Source organism: Mobula hypostoma, chromosome 2 (assembly GCF_963921235.1).
Source record: "Mobula hypostoma chromosome 2, sMobHyp1.1, whole genome shotgun sequence".
Classification (NCBI taxonomy): Eukaryota; Metazoa; Chordata; class Chondrichthyes; order Myliobatiformes; family Myliobatidae; genus Mobula; species Mobula hypostoma.
The window spans coordinates 114,277,815-114,296,591 of record NC_086098.1 but is presented as its reverse complement, the minus strand read 5'-3'; the positions used below and the strand labels follow the sequence as shown (position 1 = coordinate 114,296,591).

General features: G+C 41.9%; 1 protein-coding gene and 1 long non-coding RNA gene across 4 annotated transcripts in view; one reads left to right on the top strand and one right to left on the bottom strand.

Annotated features, from left to right (window-relative positions):
• Positions 1-18,777, top strand: part of map3k5 (mitogen-activated protein kinase kinase kinase 5) — a 189,857-nt gene that overhangs the window by 58,649 nt on the left and 112,431 nt on the right. The gene's annotated exons all lie outside the window — the stretch shown is intronic.
• On the bottom strand, positions 937-18,196 carry LOC134342386 (uncharacterized). Of its 2 annotated transcripts, none has more exons than XR_010017013.1 (4): positions 17,901-18,196; positions 17,219-17,394; positions 16,733-16,916; positions 937-1,414 (listed from the first exon to the last, which is right to left on the bottom strand). It is a non-coding gene; the product is annotated as an uncharacterized LOC134342386 (long non-coding RNA). The 2 variants fall into 2 exon arrangements; XR_010017014.1 differs by having other exon boundaries at positions 18,098-18,146.

Here is an 18,777-nt window from a genome sequence, read left to right as displayed (position 1 = left end):
AATAAGTACCTTAGGCTTACTGCAAAATGTATTTAAATAATGAGCAAAGGCTAATTGCACATTGGAATGATGAACAAGCCAAAAGAAGGCCTGTTCAACAACATTCCTTTGACTCACCTAAAATTTAAACATCCCATTTGTAACTGATTCTAGAGAGAGAGGGAGTTCAAGGTCAGTTATAAATAAGTGATTTATCTCCTTTCACTTCTCCCTGTCTCTCTCTTCAATTGCTCTCTTGTCTTAATTTACTGAGTTAACTAAGAGCTTGATTTTATTTATTTATATATAGATCGAGATAGCTAGCGTGCCTAAGACTTTTGCACAGTACTGTATGTGGAGCAGAGAGTGAATTTGTAAATCTGACGGGAGCAAATGTGGTTGGAAATGGCGAGGGTGATGTGCAGCTGGAGGGGTTTGGGACAGGCGGCTGAGAAGGAGTGCTGGTGCAGGTGCAGACACTCTCAGCTCTGAGACATCAGGCAAGGTTGTTTGATTCCAGTCAATTGGTTTATTGATTATCACAGAATGTCTCTCCAGACGCTTCCAGCTTCCTCCCCTCTCCCTTCCCTTCCCAACCATGGTTCCCCTCTCCCTGCTCTCTTCCCATTCTCAATAGAGAACCTTATCAGAATCAGGTTTATCATTACTCATGTAAGTCACGAAATTAGATTTTTTTTGTGTGGCAACGTGCAGTGCAATGCATAAGATTACTACAGTACTGTGCAAAATCCTTAGGTTCCCAACTATGTAAGTGTGCCTAAGACTTTTGCACAGAACTGTATACTTATAGGAGGCTGATTGAACTCATGCTGGCTCCTGGAGGGGTGGGGGGGGGGTGGAGAGGACATGCAGTCCCATTCATCCAAATCCTCCTCCGTATTTTCCTCGTTCCTGCAACTTGGTGTCTTTCGTATCTCCCTTTTTTGATACATTTAATGCCATTAACCTGCACTGGTGGTGTTACAATAGCTGACTGAGCTGCCGGTATCTGTGTGAGGTAACTGGAGCATCTGGGGATAACCTGTTCAGTCAGATAGAGAAGGTGCAAACCTGCTCAGACAACAGCTCCGTTCAGAATCGAACCCAGACCATGAGAAAAAGGAGCGGAAATAGGCCATTTGGTCCTCAGGTCTGCTCCACCATTCCGCCATGCCTGATTCCTTTTGCTTCTCCTGCCTTCTCGCCGTGACGTTTTACACCCTGACTAAACAAGAACCTATCAACCTCTGTTTTAAATATGCTCAATGACTTGTCCTCCTCAGCCGTCCATGGCAAAGAATTCCACAGATTCACCACCCTCTAGTTAAAGAAATTCCTTCTCATCTCTGTTCAGAATCAGAATCAGGTTTATTATCACCGGCATGTGACCTGAAATTTGTTAACTTAGCAGCAGCAGTTCAATGCGATACATAATCTAGCAGAGAGAAGAAAATAAATAAACAAGTAAATCAATTACATATATTGAATAGATTATTTTAAAATGTGCAAAAACAGAAACACTGTATATTTAAAAAAAAGTGAGGTAGTGTCCATAGCTTCAAAGTCCTTTCAGGAATCGGATGGCAGAGGGGAAGAGGCTGTTCCTGAATCGCTGAGTGTGTGCCTCCTACCTAATGGTAACAGTGAGAAAAGGGCATGCCCTGGGTGCTGGAGGTCTTTAATAATGGACGCTGCCTTTCTGAGACACCGCTCCCTAAAGGTGTCCTGGGTACTTTGTAGGCTAGTGCCCAAGATGGAGCTGACTAGATTTACAATCTTCTGCAGCTTCTTTCAGTCCTGTGCAGTGGCCCCCTCTATACCAGACAGTGATGCAGCCTGTCAGAATGCTCTCCACGGTACAGAAGTTTTTGAGTGTATTTGTTGACATGCCAAATTGCTTCAAACTCCTAATAAAGTATAGCCGCCAACTTGCTTTCTTTATGACTACATCAATGTGTTGGGACCAGGTTAGATCCTTAGAGATTTCGACACCCAGGAACCTGAAGTTGCTCACTCTCTCCACTTCTGATCCCTCTATGAGGATTGGTATGTGTTCCTTCGGCTTACCCTTCCTGAAGTCCACAATCAGCTCTTTTGTCTTACTGACGCTGAGTGCCAGGTTGTTGCTGCGGCACCATTCCACTAGTTGGCATATCTCACTCCTGTACACCCTCTCGTCACCACCTGAGATTCTACCAAGAATGGTTGTATCATCAGCAAATTTGTAGATGGTATTTGAGCTATGCCTAGCCACACAGTCATGTATATATAGAGAGTAGAGCAGTGGGTAAGCACACATCCCTGAGGTGCGCCAGTGTTGATCGTCAGCGAAGAGGAGATATTCTCACCAATCCGCACAGACTGTGGTCTTCCTGGTTAGGAAGTCAAAGATCCAATTACAGAAGGAGATACAGAGGCCCAGGTTCTACAACCTCTCAATCAGTATTGTGGGAATGATGGTATTAAATGCTGAGCTATAGTCGATGAACAGCATCCTGACTTGGTGTTTGTGTTGTCCAGGTGGTCTAAAGCCATGTGAAGAGCCATGGAGATTGCATCTGTCATTGAGCTATTGTGATGATAGGCAAATTGCAATGGGTCCAGGTCCTTGCTGAGGCAGGAATTCAGTCCAGTCATAACCAACCTCTCAAAGCATTTCATTACTGTCGATGTGAGTGCTACCGGGCGATAGTTGTTAAGGCAGCCCACATTATTCTTCTAAGGCACTGGTATAATTGTTGCCTTTTTGAAGCAAGTGGGAACTTCTGCCCATAGCAGTGAGAGGTTGAAAATGTCCTTGAATACTCCCACTAGTTGGTTGGCACAGGTTTTCAGAGCCATACCAGGTACTCCTTCGGGACCTTCCAACTTGCGAGGGTTCACTCTTTTTAAAGACAGCCTAACATTGGACTCTGAGACAGAGATCACAGGGTCATCAGGTGCATCAGGGATCTTCACAGCTGTAGTTGTGTTCTCCCTTTCAAATCGGGCATAGAAGGTGTTGAGTTCATCTGTTAGAGAAGCATCGCTGCCATTCATGCTGTTGGGTTTCGCTTTGTAGGAAGTAATGTCTTGCAGACCCTGCCAGAGTCGCCGTGCATCTGATATCATCTCCAACCTCATTCAAAATTGTCCCTTCGCCCTTGAAATAGCCCTTCGCAAATCATAGTTCTAAAGGGATGTCCTTTTATTCTGAGGCTGTGCCCTCTGGTCCTGGATTCTCCCACTATTGGAAATATCCTCTCCATGTCCACTCTGCCCAGGCCTTTCAATATGGGAAGGTTTCATTGAGACCCCCCTATTACAGCTTGGTATGTCAGGGTTCAATGATTCTATTTAATATCGGAGAATGCATATGCAAACCCCTCACCGGACTGGTACACAAACTGGTCTCGATAGCTATCTCTGCTAACAGCCACGCAACTCAACGGTGAGAGGGCCACCTTTCATGAGCAATATGCATCCAGGGTCGATATAATTTGTGGTTCAACCAAACAGGAACATCGTTTAGATTAAGGGAACCTCGATTTGAGCAAATGCTGTGTAAATCCTGCTCATACACAATTATCGGTTGGCAAGAAATAACAGATTGTACACCGCATACAATTATAAAGAAAGTATATTTACTAATTTCAGCTTAATCAAACAGTCGTTAAGAGAAATAAAAGAAAGGAAAGAAAACAAAGGGCCGTTACAATTAGATCAGTCTAAACGTGTACGTGACCATTGGAGCTTGTCTCTTCCAAAGTTGGGTGTAAGCGTTACTCACGGCGCTGAAACCACGGTCTGAGTGAACAGAACAAACTTCCCTCAAAGACCATCTTGAACAAGCTGTCTCTCTCTCGGGAGTATTGGCCCTTCCTCCTTGGAACTTCATCTGCACAAAGCACTTCTTGCAACAGGGACTTTCCTCCCCATGGCATTCTGCGGGCATCTTTCCTTCTGTCCCACTCCACAGCTCACACCAAAAAACCCCAAACCAGATTACTGTCTGTCATAAATCCCTCTCCACCCCGCTCTCTCTAGAACTTTCTCCAGATTCCACCATCCTGATTGGCTGACACAACATTCCTAAGTTGAAAAGCAGTGCTTCTAATCTTAGCGGAAACCAAAACATTCTACCAACTGGGCTCACTGATTTTGCAGAAAACTGCTAAGATGAAATACCTATAGCACAGCAGTATAAATCTTAACCATGGCATTACATATACAATATATAACCTGAAATTCTCGCTCTCTGCAGATATCCTCAAAACAGAAAAAATACCCTAAAGAATGAATCGTAAGAACCCAAAGCCCCCTGCCCCACTCCCACGCACAAGCAGCATTAACCCCCCCTCCCCCTCCCCCCGTTTATTCTAGCAGAAAGCGTCAGCACTCCCACCAACCACCATGCAAGCAACAGCAAAGCGCCCCCGAGAGAAACCATGGTCTACAGGCCATCAAGAACTACATTCACTCCAACAGTTCAACATCCCACCGAATCTTTCTCTTACTAACAAGGAAGAGACACATATCGCTCCTTCCACAGTGAAAGGGAAGACAAGCAGTTGCTGTTTTGATGTTACAGTCAGTCTAAAGCATTACTTTCTTCTCAAGTTGCCCGACTTGAGAATCAGCAGTAAAGTCTCACTCACCATTGAGAGAGGGAGAGAGATCTCTCTATATCTCTCTCTCTCTCTCAATCATGGAGTGTGGAGGCCTCTGACAGACGCTCCTGCTGCCTTCGATGTTCCGACTCCTGCTACACTTCAGTTCATTACACCAGCAAGAATTCGTGTCCACAGGGCCACAGCCACACCCTGAAGGTGCCTGACTTTAAGCTGAAACTGGGCATATTAAAAATGCAGCCAATTGACGAGCTCCAAGAATGGGAACTCGCCACAATGGAGAACTGCAGTTTGAGTACCACTGCAGATCAAAGACTCCGACAGGACCCCAGCCACCCTGAAAAGGAAAGCGGAGACATTAGAAGAGACATCAGTTGATGGGCTGAGAGAAGTTGCCCTCTGCCGCCAGCTTTAGCTCTGCCCAAGTGCGAAAGTTCGGACTTCAATTCTGGCATTCTCTGTAAAGAGTCTCTTTATGCCCTCCCCGTGGAACATGTGGGATTTCCTGGGGTGATCCATTTCCTCCCACAATTCAAAGACGTACCAAGTAGGTTAATTGGTCATTGTAAATTGTCCCGTGGCTAGATGATGGTTAAATCGGGTTGTTGGGTGTTGGTGGGACAGTGGGGCTTGAAGGGTCGGATGAGCCTACGCCATGGTATATCTCTAAATAAACAAATTCTTCTCAACTCCAGTGAGGGCAGGCCCAAAGCCATCAAATGCTCCTTGTATGTGAACCCTTTTATTCCTGGGATAATTTTTGTAAACTCTTCTAGATTCTCAAGTGCCAGTGTATCTTTTGCCCTGTATGGGGCCCAAAATTGTTTACAATAGTCCATATGCAGTCTGATCAATGCCTTAAAAAGCCTCAGTAGTACATCCTTGCTCTCATATTGTAGTCCTCTGGAAACGGACACTAACTTTGCATTTGCCTTCCTTAACTCAACTTGTAAAATAAACTTTAGGGAATCCTGCAGTAGAACTTCCAGACATAAAAGGCCTTAGTAAAGTGGATAGATGGCAAAAGCATGGGGTGTTTGCCTTTGAATAGAGGAGTCTATGAGGAGATCTGTTAGAGCATAGACCGTTAACTGACCTCTGGTTGAGAACACTTGTTTTAGAGGTGTTAAAATCATGAGGGATGTTGTAGATGGAGAGAAGCTTTTCTCATTGTAGGAGACGTCCAACACGTAGAGCCCATATAATGAATGTTATTGATTAAAGAACCAAATGTTCAGCACAGAGGGGATAAAACATTTTACCCAGCAAATGTTTAGGGTTTGGTGGCACAGAGTCAAAAGAGACCTGGATAGGTCTCTGTAAAGAAAGAATTTGTCGGGTTATGGGTAACGGGGCAAGTGGAGTGTCCTTGTATATATAGTTGGTACAGTCTCAATGGACCAAGGGGCCTGCCTCCATGATGTAACCAATTTGTGATTCTGTGAAATGTTACCCCTTTTCCTCTGAAGCTTATTGCGGTCTTTTATGATACTGGTGGTCCCAATAGCTTTGAGAATTTTAGATACTTAGATCTTGCTGGATGTATCATTGGTAATCTTTTCTCATCTGTGTCATGTGACCACCAAGTTTATAACTCAGTGTGAAATGTCATGAGATTTTCTGTGCAAGTACAAAGCACACAAGAGCTTGGTTTTTCTGTGAAAACAAATGTTTCAAAACGATACCATTTACTTCCTGTTTTCTAACGTGTCCTATTCAGTTTATTAAAACTTGACAATAAATTGATCCTTTTTTGAAGGCTAGACAGTCTTGCTCTCATATCATCTTCCCAGAAGATCATAGCCTTTTTTTAGAAGGATGCATTCCCTGGATTGATAATACATTAAAACGACACCTTTGAAATTTTTAACATCCTCTTGTGGGTTGCAATGCTTCACAGGTTCTAACTGTTCGAGTAGAAAATTTAGCATTACTCAAAACATCGACAAATTTACAGCATAAAATAAATTGGCTGTGAAGACTTTTCCTTCAAGAGCTTTATTACTATTTTTCTGTGTTTTGTTAGCATTAAGTTTCGCAACTCCAAAACATAAAACTAATTGAAAGAAAAACATGGAGCCAGGGATAACTTCTGTACATTCAGTTTTTATTTTAGTGAGGTGTGCACACATGAAATGGTGCTGTAATGACTTACGCCTTTCACGTACTTTTACATTTAACCCATAATGAATTACGTAAACAACAAAGGATGTTTAACTAAACAATATATTTACAAAATTACTGAAATATTAATTACCCACAGCATAGTAATTATCCCATTCAGACCTAAAGATTTAATCATTGTGGGATAACATCTTTATTCTTTACTCTTGTGGGATAACATCTTTCCTGACAAGAGGAGTCACTGCTAAGCAGGAGAGACTTGTGGTTGTGAAACAATCTCAGGTTCTGGGCCTGCTCCGTGGTGACTGTAGGATTTGACTTTGGGATGGCAGGAAGTAGTTCTGACAGGTTTTCTGGACACCTTCCTTCTTTTTTCTCCAAGATGCTCCTGGGTGTTTTCTGGACATATTGGCAATCTCAACAGTGCATAGCAAGCTGCTCGATCTGCCGATGTGTTCTAGGCCACTGGATAAAGCTTCAAGCCAAGGCCTTCATTTTGACCATGCCTAGATGTATGTTAGTGTGTAGTGAGACTCCTAGTAAGGAGAGGCTGATGATAGGGCAAAATTGCAGTCAACAATGTAGAGCCCTACATTCCTCCTTAGAACACCTGGAGAATAAAGACGCATACGTAAGGCTTCTTTTCATTGACTACAGCTCTGCCTTTAATACCATCATTCCAAATAAACTGATTCCTAAGCTCCAGAACCTGGGCCTTAGCACTCAGATCTGCAGCTGGATCTTCAACTTCCTCACAGACAGGACCCAGGCTGTAAAAATAAGGGACAAGCTCTCCTCTACAGTCACTCTGAGCACCGGTGCCCCATAAGGCTGTGTACTCAGCCCCCTGCTGTACTCACTGTACACCCATGATTGTGTAGCCAAGTTTCCATCAAACTCAATATATAAGTTTGCTGATGACACAACAATTGTAGGCCGTATCTCGCGTAATGATGAGTTTGAGTACAGAGAGGAAGTTAAGAACCTGGTGGCATGGTGCGAAGACAATAACCTATCCCTCAATGTCAGGAAGACGAAGGAATTGGTTGTTGACTTCAGAAGGAGTAGTGGACCGCACGACCCGATTTACATCTGTGGTGCGCAAGTGGAACAGGTCAAAAGCTTTAAGTTGCTCAGGGTCAATATCACAAATGACCTGACTTGGTCCAACAAAAGCAGAGTCCACTGCCAAGAAGGCCCACCAGCACCTTTACTTCCTGAGAAAACTAAAGAAATTTGGCCTGTCCCCTAAAACCCTCACTAATTTTTATAGATGCACCGTAGAAAACATTCTTCTAGGGTGCATCACAACCTGGTATGGAAGTTGTCCTGTCCAAGACCAGAAGAAGCTGCAGAAGATCATGAACACAGCACATCACACAAACCAATCTTCCGTCCTTGGACTCACTTTACACCGCACGCTGTCGGAGCAGTGCTGCCAGGATAATCAAGGACACGACCCACCCAGCCAACACACTTTTCATCCCTCTTCCCTCTGGGAGAAGGCTCAGGAGCTTGAAGACTTGTACGGCCAGATTTGGGAACAGCTTCTTTCCAATTGTGATAAGGCTGCTGAATGGATCCTGACCCGGATCTGGGCCATTCCCTCCAAATATCCGGACCTGCCTCTCGGTTTTTTTGCACTACCTTACTTTCTATTTTCTGTTTATGATTTATAATTTAAATTCTTACTATTTACTATCGATTTGTAATCCAGGGAGCGGGAAGCGCAGAATCAAATATCGCTATGATTGTACATTCTAGTATCAATTGTTTGGCGACAATGAAGTATAAAGTATAAAGGCAGACAAAATTGAAAAGGGTGAATAGAAGACTAAAGGTGTTATACTTGCATGCGTGCAGTATACTGAATACGTTCGATTAACATGTAGCACAGTTACAGATAGGCATGTATGAAAAGCAAAAGAGAGGGCATACAAGGAAGCCAAAGCTAGTGGGAAGATAAAGGATTGGGAAGCTTTTAAAATCTTGCAGAAGGAAACTAAGAAGGTCATTCGGAACAAAAAGATAAATTATGAAAGGAAATTGGCGACTAATATCAAAGAAAATACTAAATTTTTAAAAGTATATAAAGGATAAAAGGGAGTTGAGGGTAGATATAGGACCAATAGAAAATAACGCTGGAGATACTGTAATGAGAGACACAGAGATGGCAGAGGAACTGAATGCCTATTTTGCATCAGTCTTCACAGTGGAAGACATCTGCAGTATACCGGACATTCAAGAGTGGCAGGGAAGTGAAGTATGTGCAGTGACAATTACAACTGAGAAGGTGCTCAGGAAGTGTAATGGTCTGAGGGTGGCTAAGTCTCCTGGACTTGATGGAATGTACCCTTGGGTTCTGAAGGAAGTAGCTGGAGAGATTGCAGAGGCATTAACAACGATCTTTCAGGAATTGATAGATTCTGGCATTGTACCGGATGACTGGAAAATTGCAAATGTTACTCCGCTATTTAAGAAGGGTAGGAGACAGCAGAAAGGAAACAAAAGACCTGTTAGCCTGACATCAGTGGTTGGGAAGTTGTTGGAATTGATTGTTAGGAATGAGATTACAGAATACCTGAAGGCACATGACAAGATAGTCCAAAGCCAGCATGGTTTCCTAAAAGGAAAATCTTGCCTGACTAACCTACTGCAAATTTTTGAGGAAATTACAAGCAGGGTAGACAAAGGAGATGCAGTAGATGTGGGGTACTTGGAATTTCAGAAGGCCTCTGACAAGGTGCTGCACATGAGGCTGCTTAGCAAGATGAGAGCCCATGGAATTTCAGGGAAGTTACTAGCATGGGTGGAGCATTGGCTGATTGACAGAAAACAGAGAGTGGGAATAAAGGGATTCTATTCTGGCCGGCTGCCTGTTACCAGTGAGGTTCCACAAGGGTCAGTTTTGGGACTGCTGATTTTTACGATGTATGCCAATCATACAAAGATAGGTGGAGGAGTGGGTAGTGTTGAGGAAACAGAGAGCCTGCAGAGAGACTTAGATAGTTTAGGGGAATGGGCAAAGAAGTGGCAAATGAAATACAATGTTGGAAAGTATATGGTCATGCACTGTGGTGGAAGAAATAAACAAGCAGACTATTATTTAGATGGGGAGAAAATTCAAAATGTAGAGATGCAAAGGGACTTGGGAGTCCTTGTGCAAGATACCCTAAAGGTTACACTCCAGGTTGAGTCGGTGGTGAAGAAGGCAAATGAAATGTTGGCATTCAGTTCTAGAGGTATAGAATATAAGAGCAGCGATGTGATGTTGAGGCTCTATAAGGCACTCGTGAGACCACACTTGGTGTGCAGTTTTGGGCTCCTTAATTTAGAAAGGATATACTGACATTGGAGAGGGTTCAGAGAAGATTCACGAAAATGATTCCAGGAATGAAAAGGTTACTGTATGAGGAACATCTGGCAGCCCTTGGGGCTGTATTCCCTGGAGTTCAGGAGAATGAGGGGGGATCTCATAGAAACATTCCGAATGTTAAAAGGCCTGAACAGATTAGATATGGCCAAGTTATTTCCCATTGTAGGACAGTCTAGGACAAGAGGGCACAACTTCAGGATTGAAGGACGTACATTTAGAACTGAGATACGGAGCAATTACTTTAATCAGAGGATGGTAAATCTGTGGAATTTGTTGCCACGAGCGGCTGTGGAGGCCAAGTCATTGGGTGCATTTAAGGCAGAGATAGATAGGCTCTTGATTAGCCAGGGTATCAAAGGGTATGGGGAGAAGGCAGGGGAGTGGGGATGACTAGGAGAATTGGATCTGCCCATGATTGAATGGTGGAGCAGACTTGATAGGCCAAATGGCCTACTTCTGCTCCTATATCTTATGGTCTTGTGTTGTAGGCATCACTGAATCATGGCTGAAGGAAGATTTTAGCTGGGAGCTTAAGGTCCAAGGATGCACATTGTATTGGAAGGACAGGCAGGGAGGCAGAGGGGGCTGTGGGGCTCTGTTGGTAAAAAACGAAATTAAATCATTAGAAAAGAGTGACATAATGTTGGAAGGTGTTCAATAGTTGTGAATAGAGCTAAGGAACTGCAAGGGTAAAAAGATCCTGGTGGGAGTTATATACAGACCTGTGAAAAGTAGTAAGGATGCGGTCCACAAGTTACAATGTGAGATAGAAAATGCATGCCAAAAGGGCAATGTTACAATAGTCATGGAGGATTTCAATATGCAAGTAGATTTGGAAAATCAGTTTGGTGCTGGAGTACATGAGGGGGACTTTCTAGAATGCCTGCAAGATGGCTTTGTAGAGCAGATTGTGGTTGAACCCACCAGCGGATCAGCCGTTCTATATTGGGTGTAGTGCAATGAACCAGTATTGGTAAGATTAAAGAATCCTTAGGGGAAAGTGATCATAATATGATCAAGTCCACCCTGAAATTTGAGAAGGAAAAGCTAAAGTCAGGTGTATCTATTACAGTGGAGTAAGGGGAATTACAGAGGCATGAGAGAGGAGTTGGCCAGAATTGATTGGAAAAGAACACTGGCAGGGATGATGGCAGAGCAGCAGTGGCTGGAGTTTCTGGAAGCAATTCGGAAGGCACAGGATATATACATCCCAAAGAGTAAGAAGTATTCTAAAGGAAAGATAACACAATCATAGCTAATAAGGTAAGTGAAAGCCAACGTAAAAGCCAAAGAGAGGGCCTGTGATAGAGCAAAAATTACTGGGAAGTTAGAGGATTGGGAAGCTTTTAAATACCAACAGAAGCCAACTAAAGAAGTGATTAAAAAGGTGAAGATGGAATATGAAAGTAAGCTGGCCAATAATATTAAAGAGGATACCAAAAGTTTCTTCAGATACATAAGGTGCAAAAAGGAGGCAAGAGGGGATATTCATCAAAGTTGCTGGTGAACGCAGCAGGCCAGGCAGCATCTCTAGGAAGAGGTACAGTCGACGTTTCAGACTGAGACCCTTTGTCCTGTCTCAGCCTGAAACATCGACTGTACCTCTTCCTAGAGATGCTGCCTGGCCTGCTGCGTTCACCAGCAACTTTGATGTGTGTTACTTGAATTTCCAGCATCTGCAGAATTCCTCGTGTTTGCAAGAGGGGATATTGTTCCGCTGGAAATCTATGTTGGAGAGGTAATAATAAGGGGCAAGGAAATGACAGACGAACTGAGTAAGTATTTTGCGTCAGTCTTCACCGTGGAAGACATTAGCAGTATGGTGGAAGCGTCACGTGTCAGGAGTCATGAAGTGTGTGAATTTTTCATTGCTGGCAGGGAAGTTCTTGGGGAACAGAAGGTTGAAGTTGCCTGGAGCAGATGGTGTACACCCCAGGATTCTGAAAGAGGTGGCTGAAGAGATTATGGCACCATTGGTAATGATCTTTGAAGAATCATTAGATTCTGAAATGGTCCTAGAAGACTGGAAATTGTAAATGTCACTCCATTCTTCAAGAAGGGAGAGAGACAGAAGAAAGGAAATTATAGGACAGTTAGTGTTACCTCTGGTTGGGCTATGTTGGAGTTGATTGTTAAGGTTGCGGTTTTGGGGTACTTGGAGGCACATGATAAAATAGGCTGTACTCAACCTGGTTTCCTCAAGGGAAAATCTTGCCTGACAAATTTCTTGGAATTCTTTGAAGAAATCACAAGCAGGATAGACAAAAGAGATTCGGTTGATGCTGTGTATTGGATTTTCAGAAGGCCTTTGACGAGGTGCCGCACATGAGACTGCTTAACAAGATACAAGCCCATGGTATTATGGGAAAGACTTTAGCATGGATAAAGCAGTGGCTGATTGGCAACAGGCAAAGAGTGGAAATAAAGGGAACCTCTTCTGGTTGGCTTCCAGTGACTAGTAGTGTTGCACAGGGGTCTGTGTTGGGACATCCTTTTTACGTTATATATCAGTGATTTGGATGATGGAATTGATGGTTTTGTTGCAATGTTTGCAGATGATATAAATATAGGTGGAGGGGCAGGTAGTTTTGAGGAAATAGGCTACAGAAGGACTTAGATTAGGAGAATGGGCAAAAAGTGGCAAATGGAATACAGTATTGGGAAGTGACTGGTCGAAGAAATGAAAAGGTTGACTATTTTCTAAATGGAGAGAAAATACAAAAATCTGAGGAGCAAAGAGGCATGGGGTCCTTGTGCAGGATTCCCTAAAGGTTAGTGTGCAGGTTGAGTCCGTGGTGAGGAAGGCAAATGTGATGTTAGTATTCATTTCAAAAGGACTAGAATATAAGAGCAAAGATGTAATGTTGAGACTTGATAAAGCACTGGTGAGGCCTCACTTGGAATATTGTGAGCTGGTTTTTGCATCTTATCTTAGAAAGGATGTGCTGAAACTGGAGAGGGTTCAAAGGAGGTTCATGAAAATGATTCCAGGATTGAATGGCTTGTCATATGAAGAGCATTTGATGGCTTTGGGTGTGTATTCACTGAAATTCAGAAGGATGAGGGGTGACCTATCGAATGGTGAAAGGCCTGATAGAGTGGATAGGGAATGGATGTTTCCTATGATGTGAGTGTCTAAGACTAGAGGGTACAGTCTCAGAATAAAAGGTCAAGCTTTTAGAACAGAGATGAGCAGGAATTTCTTTAGCCAGAAAGTAGTGAATCTGTGGAATTTGTGAATCTGTGGAATTTGTTGCCACAGGCAGCTGTGAAGGCTTTTTTTCTTAACTCAAATGTCTCTGTCTCCCTCACTGTCTCTCTCCCCTTTGAGAAGAAAAAAATCTGTTGTGCTTCAACAGGTAGTTAGTCATCTCGAGTTTCTTTTAAAACTTGTTTGTCACCACTGTTATTCTATGTAACTCCAAAGCCTAAAACTAATTAAAAGAAAAGCACGGAGCTGGGGATAACTTGTGTATGTTTAGTTTTTACTTCAGTGAGGCGTGCATATGATGTGGTGGCGTGATGACGTATGCCATTCACGTATTTTTACATATAACCTGTAATAAACAACGAAGGATGCATAAGTAATCAATATATTCACAATATTACTCAAATATTACTGCAATGTTAAATACACAACATTTAGCTCTGTAAATGATTAATGATGTTGCATATTAGTCGCTCAAACAAGCCTTTATTTTGATACAAAACTAAACTGCTCTGCATATTGGAAATCAGGAAAAATGTGAAGTTCTCAGCAGGTCTGACACTATGGCATATTTAGTAGAGCTGTGGCCTCCTAACTCCATTGCACTGGGTTCATTTCTAACCTCTGTGTTAGAGTTAGCATATTCTCCCTGTGATCATGTGGGTTTTGTTCTGTGTGCGCTGGTTTTCTTCACATTGTCTGGGTTGGTAGTTTAGTTGTCTACTGTAAATTGCCGCATGTGTAGAAACATGGTCAGATCTCTGAGGGGTTGACTAGGATAAAGTGGATCCAGGAAGGATCAGTGTAAGAATGGATGCGTGGTTGCTGACACAGAGCTGGTGGGCCAAAAGGCCTGTTTCTCTGCTATGTCTCTGACTCTGCGGTCAGAGACCTTAAAGGTTAACTTTTTAACCTCTTCACAAACACTGCCTTATTTGCTGAGTGTTTCTAGTACTGTCCGTCTAATATTGTGCATTATGTGTAGCATAATCATAGCAAACCAGCATATAACCTGAAATACAAACTATACATCAAAAACTTTATATTTACAAAGACTTACAAATGGAGACATTTGTGTGCCTTTCATTGCAGCCATTTCTTTCGTGTACAAGTGAACTTGATTTTTCCGTGACCTTCTATGACCTATAGTAGTTCATTGAATTATTTTGTACTTATGGCACTAATAAACATGGGTTCTTACTAAATTGATCAGATTGGTATCATATTTCGTTTCGAAATAGTTGTAGTATACTGAAACTTCACTCTGGATATTTGGAGGATTGCTCACTATTCCACATGGAGCCACTATTTTAAAATTGCCGTTAAATGCTAATGACGCCATTGAGTCTTAAGCTTCATATAGATGGGGTGTATATAAATGATAATTTATCAATGGTAAACATAAAGGCAATTCTTAAGCCACCCCCCCCATTATCCTTTGAATTATGGCTTTCTCATTATTGCAATGTGAAAGAACATTTTGTTTTGAGGTTAAAGAACCGGAGAACAACAGGTGATGTCTCCTGCTGTTCTCGTACCTGTTTCAAAATATCCTAAAAATCATATATTTCAAAGTATCCAAGTAATTCAGAACATGTACCACATGGTTACTCCCACATTTATTACTTTGGTCAATGAAATACTTTGGGAAATGAGAGGATATTCTAAGAGGTGAGGAGATATCCTTCTGCAACTTTGGGTAGGGGTATTCTTTGCCCCAGGATTAAAGATTCTGTTGACTTTTACTTATTAGGCATCTCAGATCTGTGATGATAATGAATGTGTCAGTGTTGTCAACTGGTTCCTGTAGCTGGAGAATTCTTGTAGAGATCACCATATGCTTTGTGTAAATGAAATAATGGAAAGGAATAAATGGACTGAGACTTCCTAACAGCTACAAGCACAAAGAAGAGAATTAATTGGCAACAAGCAATCATTAAATTGCACAAACACAAGGAAATCTGCAGATGCTGGAAATTCAAGCAACACACACGAAACGCTGGTGGAACGCAGCAGGCCAGGCAGCATCCATAGGAAGAGGTACAGTTGACGTTTCAGGCCGAGATGAAGGGTCTCAGCCTGAAACGTCGACTGTGCTTCTTCCCATGGCTGCCGCCTGGCCTGCTGCGTTCCACCAGCATTTTGTGTGTGATCATTAAATTGTGTGTGATTTTGTTTCATTTACATCTTTTGCATTGTGCATTTCTATACATCCTATTTGTATTTTCCCAGTGTACGTGTAAAGGATACAGTCAAGTATGCTCAGTAATTAATTTAAATACTCTGATGAAAGATGTGTCCAAAATTGTAACAGTTTCCATGGTCTGCCTTTATTGCGTGAGATTTAGCTATTTTTAGTTCCGTAAGTAGAATAATACTTGCCTTATTCTGGTTTTTTTTGGCAGAAGTGACTAACTGGACAACAATAAACTATTATTATCAGAGGAATAATAGGCCTGAAAACTATTTAGTATCTCAGGCACAGATCTGTGTTTGCTATTTTTGCAGATTTGCTTGCTTACATTTGGGAGTTCAATAAGAAATTCAACTATGTTTCCCATGAATAACATTTCTTTATAAATGGTTAGTATTCAATTTATTATAGATTATTCTTGCATCTTACTTTGTAGGTGGCAGTTATTTAAGTGTTAATTTTACATTCAAATTAAAGTCTTTTGAATTCAATGACATGTCTGGCCACATTTTAAAGAGAGTTCATTCAGTTCATGATATGAGTGTGCATTTATTGCATGAGTATGCAATTGATGCATGAAATTGCAGCATGTCAAAACAAAATTCTAATGTGCCAGAGGTAAAAACTTTTTTTTTGTTTTAATTTTCCACACTTTGTTGTGAAGATGGCTGAGTGTTTTACATTGGAGAGTGAACTGGTGGCTTACTCTGTCTGTTCAGTTGTTTATGTGTGCAACCTCTAACTCCTGGTGGAAAATCAGATTACCAGTGACAATAATATTCAAGTATTGTATTCATAAAATCGCTGACCTTCCACCAACTGCACAGATTGTCACACAAATGTCAGTGACTGTTTTTTAAGCTCAGTGCAATCAACTGCAAAGTATTTAAAGAGTAACATACACAACTCAGAATCAATACTTCAGGAAGTTCTTTTTTGTTTTCAGAATATCTCACTCTTGCTGATTTGTGTTTCCTTCCAGTTGGCTTTTAGCCAAGCATTACTGGGAAAGTTTATTGCAAATGCAATGCTAATACCAACTGAGCAACATGCACATTATGCTGCGGGAACTTTTTGTGTGTGTGTTGCTTGGATTTTCAGCACCTGCAGATTTTCTCTTGTTTGTGATTTGACTAATACCCACTGTATTTGTCTTTTTCCAGCCTTCCTTATGGTTCCCTCTATCTTCCTTTCTAACTCAGTTTACATCCATTAACAAAATAAATGTTGCACTTACGTACTCCATAGTATGCCTTTCACACTCATAATTGGAGTCAAGATTCCTTTCAATTTCAAAGATATTCATGTGTTCAGTATTAGTTGTACGTGCACAGTTTGCTTTTGCAAGTTGGAGTTTGTCAGTCTTTGTTCATGATTAGTCTTTTTTCATAAAATTCTATTGCATTTCTTTTTTTCTGTAAATGCCTGCAAGAAAATGAATCTCAAGGTAGTGTATGGTAATACATATGTACTGAGATAATAATTTATGTAGCCCCACCTGGCCACCCTCAGGGTTGCTCGGCTCGCTGTCGTCTAGGGAAACAGTCTCGGCCCCGCCAAACTGGATAATTCGTTTGTGTGGATGCTGTGTGAGGTACCCCACCCCGCCCAAATAACAGACAATACACCAGATGCAATTAAATGATTTACAGTTTACAGATATTACTGGAACTATATAATTAAGAGAGAATAAAATATAAAAGGAAAATAAAATGCGCCACACTTACCAAAGTTCAATCTCTTCGTGCACAAAACCATTGGAGCTCAAGGACCTTCTTCTTCACCCTGCGACCCCCTCGGACCACCTCGACCGGCCGCCTGGGACCACCAACGGTGGTCGACCAGACGCTCCACACGAGTCCGTCTCCGTCTCCTTGCCAAATGCCCTCCTCAGGGTCCGACCCTGTTAGCGGACATCACAGTACATCGTCTATCCTCTGTCTTGCTCTCCCACCTTCTGCCCCAAAACCCCGCGCATACAGTATCTTCAAATACACCAAAACCATAACAACTATCCCAATTGGTTAATTGCACTCTCTTATCACACTCTAAAGAAAAAACAAGCTGCTAGCGCAAACTTTCTCAGCGTTTAACACGACAAAGCTGCATTCCCCAGATTAACATAACAAAGACGCCATTTTAATTAGTCTCCGCAGTAACATAAAAGTCGAAACCCCCTTACATTTACTTTGACCTTTGAAGATTCACCAGACCAACTCAGAAAGGTTACTTTGACAGTACCTTCAAAGTGCATAACCTTTACTAGCTAAAAGCACTATATTCACCAAGCTACACACCAGTCTATCATCAGGCCTTAATTGTTGTTGGGACAGGTTTCAGGAATTTCTTCCTGGAGACTGTGGGAGTGCCTATATCCCACAGACAGAAGCACTCAATGAAGCCGCTTACCGCTCCTTTGAAGATAGCCTAAATGCTCCTGGTACATACAATCCCATAGAACATAGAACTGGGTGACACAGGAACAGCTACTTCTGCCCACTATGCTTGTGCCAACCATGATACCAGTCTAAATTAATCCCATCTGTGTGCATGCCCCTGTCTCTCTGTTTCCAGTTTCTTCAGTTCTCTCTCTAAAGGCCTCTTACGTGTTGCTATCATATCTGCTTCTACCAACTCCCAGGCAGCACATTGCAAGCATGTACCACTTTCTGTGTAAAACATTCACTTCACAAATCTCTTTTAACTTTGCCCCCTGTCTTAAACAACATCTCCTAATAATTAACATTTCCATTAAGAAAAGTAGTTAGGTATTCAGAAAGCCTTTGGTACTGGACTATTTCACTTTAAGGTTGATATTGAAGCTGTGTGAGTCTGTAAATTGATTTTATAGCTTTCTTTTTTCCTGAGATGAGCTCTCTGGGATTTATGTGGGAACATAAGAAGGCACAGGTGGAAGATTATTCCTCTGCATCTGGCTAATCTCATTCTAAACCAACTCCGTCATTCACACAGATCTCCAGCAAAGTGTCTTCAGATTACTGTTACATTTATTGATTTAAACATAGTGGCCTTTGTTTTTCATCAGTTCACCACCTCAGCGAGGCCACGTAAAGGCAATGTAGAGAGACTGCTCATTGCACTGCAGTCTTTGTATATTAACATTATAGAAAGTTTTAATTGAGACTTTCTAAAAGAACTTCTATGGAACACTTGCCACTCTGTGCTATCAGAAGATTGACAAGCAATTTCTGATTGTATATTTTCATACAAATTCTGTGATTTATCATTCACCTGCCTATAATTTCATTCTTTATGATGTTTTTCC